The 7,000-nt window shown below is 33.2% G+C and overlaps 1 long non-coding RNA gene across 1 annotated transcript; it reads right to left on the bottom strand.

The window, feature by feature from the left end:
- Window positions 1-663: 663 nt before the first annotated feature.
- LOC128648249 (uncharacterized) lies at window positions 664-1,121 on the bottom strand. The gene is made up of 3 exons (XR_008400554.1): window positions 1,004-1,121; window positions 837-902; window positions 664-755 (listed from the first exon to the last, which is right to left on the bottom strand). It is a non-coding gene; the product is annotated as an uncharacterized LOC128648249 (long non-coding RNA).
- Between the last annotated feature and the right edge of the window lie 5,879 nt (window positions 1,122-7,000).

Raw genomic sequence — 7,000 nt, 5'->3', positions numbered from 1 at the left:
AGACATGAGAGTAAAAAAAATATCTGTCAATGGAATTACCAACAGCAATAACATATATTTATTCATAAATGCTATAACACTTACCCCAGTTATAATATTGAGGTGACTGAGAGTCTTCATCGTGTACCTCTAAGTTTATTAAATTTTGTTGAGTTTCTTCAAAAAACTAAATTTTGATTACAATGTATTGATAATGTAATTTTAAAATATATCTATCTTACACAATATTTTTCTCTCTATCTATGTTATCTTTCAATTAATTTTATTTCTATATTTACATCTGTCTTTTTTGATCTATATACATATATCTATCTATCTATCTATCTATCTATCTATCTATATATATATATATTGATCTATCTATATATATATATATATATATATATATATATATATTGATATATATATAAAAAATATGTGTTTGTGTTTTTATATATATATATATATATATATATTTGTTTTTAAAAAAAATATATACACATTAATAAAATTGATATATATATATGTGTATATATATATATATATATATATATATATATGCATACATATCAATTGTTTTATATATATATATATATATATATATATATATATAAATATAATTTTTTTATAATGTATATATCAACATAAAAAAAATAAAAAATCACCTGATGTTCCTTGATGAACCTCATCTTCTTCATGGCCCTCCTCGTCCTCTTGTTCCAAATGTTCTTCATCTTGTTCCAAATGTTCTTCTGACTCTGTAGGCTCTACATGTCCTAAAATTATTATTACAAATAAATTTATATTTATAAAATATATATGTTAAAGAAATCTCAAAGAATTTTTTTTTAGATTACCTTCAATGTTATCGATATCTTCTTCTCCTTGCTCATCCATTGCATTATTATTTGGAGTGCTATTATCTATAGCATTATAAAAAAAAATAGTTAAAAGATAAATTTACTTTAATACCTGTCTTTGAATTTTTTTTTTTTTATCGACATTACAGTTACATTTTTTATACCTGTGTCTTGAGTCCTATCTTCATCCATAAAAACTGTGGGCAATGGGTCTGATTCCCCTTCAGAACTAGAATTGGTATCAATGGGAAGAAGGTACCTTGGAGCTCTTCTTCTTTTGACTATTAAAAATTATAAAATAAAAAATTTGTGAAAATATATTCTTAAAAATCCAAACACACAAAAAATTTGTCTGAAAATCCTATAAAAACTTGATTCATTCACACTTATCTGCAGGCAATGGTAATCTTTTAATCCTATTATTGTTTAACTTGTTTATCTTATTGAAAATATTCCAATTAAAAACTATACATTTTTAATACTTAAGATTATATAATTAAACTATATTTATATCTATATTGCTTACATTTTTTAAGATAACTCTTTATCAAAGTGCGCATTTTAGATTGCCTCCGGTACAAGTCGTTATATCTTTTCAGACATTGTTTCCTCGTTCGTTTTTGCCCAGAGACTCTCCTTACTCTTCGCACCATTTCACAGAGAATTCGGTTTCTTGTGTCCTGGTGCAAAGTGAAAATCCCTTTCCTTTTTTTTGGAAAATATTTATCCATAGTGTAAGAAATAATCAATAATTCTCCAATAGAGAACTTCTTGGATCGTGGCATTTTCTAAATATTATTCAATCTCTACTCACTGACGGGACTAATTTTTTTTTTTTAAATGCGCAATTTTGTAAGCTAATACCTATTTTTACAAATAGCACTCAATTTGGATACATATTTTGTAAAATATTATCAAGAATCGTATTTTAGTATACAACTTGATGTATTTTTTTACCCATTTTAATAACAATGAAACATTGTATAGAACTGCGCCACAACAGCACTATTTTTTGGGCAACATTAACAAATGTTACATGTATCCGTTGATAAGGTGAAATAAAATTAAAGATACATATAACAATTTAATGATATTTAAATTTAATATTGTTATTCATAACAAAATTATCTTTATTTACATGTAAAATTGTTATTAAAAACAAAAATGGAAATCCAGGTATTCCATATTAAAAATAAACTGCGACATATCTTTCCAGAACATCAGACAGTATACGCCCATTTTCATCAACTACATTTAGATACTTTTTTGGAAACCGTTATAAAAGAAAACTTTATTCAGTTTGTATCAACACTTTAGTTATTTTTTGCGCTCTATTGTATCACATTTTTACAATGGCATCTTCCCAAGCTGGAAAGACCAAAAGCGGGAGAAGTATCATGTTCACTCATCGGCAGAATTGTATTTTGGTCGAAGCTGTGATCGAACACTACGATGAAATCATTGGGTACCAAGCAAGAACTGTAAACCCACAGAGAAAGAGAACAATTTGGACACAAATCAGTAGATCTGTTTCAGCTGAAGGAAGTTTTCCTAAGGATGTGCGGGCTTGTCGGAAGAGAGTAACTGATATTAGAAAAAACATAAAGAAAAAGGTTTGCAGGGAAAAGCAATCTGCCAAAGGAACCGGTGGAGGCCCTGGATATAGGGCCGAATTAACGGACTTTGAACAGATGCTTTATGCACGGATGGGTGATGCCGTTGTGGTTGGCCTGGATGTCCCAGCAGACACTATGGATTTTAGAGGTAAGTTAAATGTAAACGACACCAAAATTTTGTTGTTCATGATTTAAAAAAAGAGAATGAAAAACTATATATCTTTATTATTGAAATCTATTATGTAATTATTTTGATTCAATAGATATTCCTTTATGGAAAGTATATGTAGATATGCTCACTATCTCTTTAATTTTGTAGATTTCTGCTATTGGATATTAAAATTGTGATTAGTTTACATTTTTATTTGTCAGATAAGGATTATGGAGAAAATGGAGACATGAACTATATTAAAATTAATCTAGTCAGTGTTATAACTATCTATTGTCTATCGAAATCGATCTAAATATTTGAAATTGTGTTTTTATCTATAATTATTGAAATTTAATACAAGTATATTTATATTATTTAGAGCAAGAAGATGAGGGACGTCAGGAAGAGGAGATTGATGCACAAGAGGATCAACCTTTGGAAAATGAATTCACCTCACAAGACCAAGAACCCTCCACATCCACAGTACAAAGAGAAGAAGGGGAGAGTAAGTTATTTGTAAAAAACAAACAATAGTTGTTATATATTTTAATAATGATTAAAAACCAGATGAGCACTGATGATAACTTGTGGTCTAATGTATATTTTGATTGTATAAATCGATGCAGTTGATATTCTAATATTATTTTTATGTTGTTGTAGGTGTTCGTGCTTTACTACAATCGATGCAGGACAATTCTATATTATTATTCGAGGGTAGGTTGTCTTATAATTTAATTGTCATGTTAATTTTTTTTTTTTTTAAGAATTTAACCTATTAATAATACATATTTTCCATGTCATACAGAAGATCAGGTTGAAATCAATTTGGAACCTCTGGTTGAGGATTCGGTATGTCCAGAAGATGAGGATGAGACTCAGGTTGAGGGACAAACATCAGAGGGACCAACACCACCAAATCTAGAAACTCCTCAGAATATCATGGTCAATGACTCTGAAGAAGATGAAAGACCAGAACAATTGATAAACCCAGAAGATGTCACAGGCAGGGTAAATGATATCCAAAACCTCACAGACATGTCATTGGGGTTCAGGAATGAGCAAAGTGCATTTTTTAAAGAACTGATCAGATTACAAGAAGAAAGAAATGCAATTTTAAAAGCTGATTCCGAATATAAGAGGGATTATTCCAAAAAGAAATTAGAAATTTTGAATCGAAGATTTCCGACTCAATAATTAATTATTAATATTTCTTGTTTTTGCACTTTAATGTTCCAATTTTTTTTCATGTTGAAAAGTTAAACACTAGAATTTGGTTACAGTTTAAGTTATTTTAGAAAAAATGTTACATGTTTCAGTATTCAAGTTTTTGTTATTACAATAAAAATGTTATTTAAAATACAAAAAAGAATTAAGGCTGTTTGTTTGTTCGTTCAAAAAATTTTTATTAAAAGAAGAAAAACAATTTTTTTTTAATAACAAATAAACACAACTTTTATTTTTCATCTGTCTGATTATATAACAGTAGTGATGATTGTTATTGTCCAATTTTCAAAAAACTCCTGTGTTATCCGTGGTTTCTGTAATACAATGGTAAAAGATAATTAGCAATCCAGAAATATAATACTAATTCTTTGCCCCACCCACACCCAAAAAAAAAAAAATTACTTACATGAAAAGTATCTCTCAATAATTTCCATACGATTTTGAACACCGGCCCTAGTAGTGTGCCTGTTTAATATTTGTTGGGGGACATAGATGTCATCTGGTTGATCCTCAAGACACAAATCATCATCGTTAACTTGAGATATTGCAATATTATGTAACATGCAGCATACTAAAATAATGTCATTGCACTTCTCTGGTGAGTATTGCAAGTCTCCCCCTGACCTGTCCAACACACGAAATCTCATCTTCAACACACCGAAGGTTCTCTCGATAGCACTTCTTGTACTACGGTGTGACTCGTTGAATTTGATCTCTGCACGTGTATGGGGCGATGGTACTGGTGTCAGAAGCCAAGGCCTACACGGATAACCACTATCACCTACAAATAAAAAAATTAAAAGAATTATTAAATTGGAATAACAATCTATATGCACTTTTAGAAATACAGAAATTAATGAAATAAATAATAACATAAATGAAAAGATCATAAAATTAATTTTCACAAAAAAAAAAGGTCTAAAGTGTATATACATCTAACTAAAAATCTATGTCCTTCAAAGTTGAAAACCAAAATTAAACATAAAAACAATAACAACAACAAATATGAAGTTAAACTCACCCAATAGCCAACCATGGGGCATGTCTCCACGTTCAAACGATGTAAATAATGCTGATTGTTTGAGGATATGGTAATCGTGGCAGGAACCTGGAAATCCTGAACGCACAGCCCAAATTTTGAGGTTGGCATCACAAACAGCCTGAACATTCAGTGAATGGAAGCTTTTTCTATTCCTGTATTGCTCCTCCCTTAAAGCTGGTGGTCTTAAAGCTATGTGTGTGCAATCAATTGCACCAAGAACATTAGGCATACCAGCTACTTGATAAAAAGATGCCTTAACTGTGTGCCATTCTTGCACATTCCTGGGTACAAAAATAAACTTCTTCAGATGTTTCAAAACTGCTTTTAAAACAATTCTTAGATGCCTGCAAAATGAAGGCTGGCTAATGCCCACCACAGCACTAGAGACTGCCTGAAATGAACCAGATGACAAGAAATGCAAAACTGCTAATAATTTTAAAAGTCCAGGTATCGCCCTTGTTCTTCTTGTCCTAGGGTCTATGTCATTTTGGATCAGAGAGTAAAGATTTATAATACTCTCCCTATTTATACGAAATCTTTGCTTTATCTCCTTATCAGACAATGCCTGTAGTCCACACCGGGGTAAAAAAACTCTAGGCACTCTTTGGCATCTCCGTATGGGCATATTACCATCATCAAGACGATTTTCACGGCCCCTTGCCAAAGAAATAGCAGCCAACAGCAGAAAATATTCCATCTTCTCTCTCACAAAAAATGAAGTAAATGAAATGTTCTCCTCAGTGGATATGGAGAACTTTGGAGGGCGTAATTGTAGGAGAATATTAGGTTCTCCCATGGCGCAAAATAGTGATAAATATGAAATTTGGCGATCTGTTAGTCGATTTGATGAAAATACGACCGAAAAAGCGCTGTTTTAAGCTTCAATCGGCGCACATGTGCGCCTTGGCGAGATAGAATAGAGTGGTCGGATTTTTCGGTCGAAAATCAGTTTTTTTAGTCGTATTTTGTTTTAATACATAGGAGAGAATTTACGCCGGCGTATTTATAGGCGTAAATGTAGGAGAATTGCAATGATAAATGGAGCCCTAAGTAAAGTATTTTTTTAATAGCTAAAACATATTGGCTGCATTGGCTGCATTTTACACAGTGCTTGTTTAGATCCCAACAAAGCCTATAAAATAGTATCTAAGTATTATAGGTTAAAAATATTATCTTGGCAACTTTAAAGAGATGAACACATGAGTACTGGTATAACTGCATATTTGAGTATTTGTGATGCCTTATAGTAAATAAATATTTCTGTTAGTGATTTTTTTAAACTGGTGAGTGTGATTACATACAGGGGAGTATCTACAGGTGTCACAACTGAGATTTGGTCTAGCAGGCCTCGAAACAAGAAATACATGAGGATATGGTGTGCAACCTAATGCAGCCGACACTAGACTAAGCTGAATGACACAATTGTGTGATTTTTACCAGGGCACTGATGTCACCTAGGGCCACTTGGAACTTTAAATACTTGCAAGCGCCTGTCTATTCAATCTCCTGGATGCAAGGGGGAAAGTGCAGACAGGGGTCAGTGGCATCAAGTGCCCTGTGTGGGTCCTACCTGCCTGGCTGCAAGACTAGGGCCCCTATTTATCAAGGTCTGGCGGACTTGATCTGACAGTGCGGATCAGGTCCGCCAGAACTCGCTGAATATGGCGCTCGCTGTATTCAGCATTGCACCAGCAGCTCACAAGAGCTGCTGGTGCAACGCCGCCCCCTGCAGACTCGCGGCCACCAGCAGGGGGGTGTCAATCAACCCGATCGTACTCGATCGGGTTGATTTCCGGCGATGTCTGTCCGCCTGCTCAGAGCAAGAGGACAGGTTATGGAGCAGCGGTCTTTGTGACCGCTGCTTCATAACTGCTGTTTCTGGCGAGCCTGCAGGCTCGCCAGAAACACGGGGCATCAAGCTCCATACAGAGCTTGATAAATATGCCCCTATGGCTCAATTAACTCACTGCTCTTGCTGTAGCTGCCACCATACTTTCATTTGAGCACTGCATGATGGTAGTCTCCTTGTCTTGCACAGTTTTCAGCATCATATCAATAGCTTTAGCAGCACAAGGAGGCCATATCTTAGTGCCCCTAGAATTACTGACTCCCTGCATTGCAGCAGGCA

The sequence above is a fragment of the Bombina bombina genome, chromosome 2 (genome assembly GCF_027579735.1).
Source record: "Bombina bombina isolate aBomBom1 chromosome 2, aBomBom1.pri, whole genome shotgun sequence".
Lineage (NCBI taxonomy): Eukaryota > Metazoa > Chordata > Amphibia > Anura > Bombinatoridae > Bombina > Bombina bombina.
This window is presented reverse-complemented; position numbering and strand designations above follow the sequence as displayed.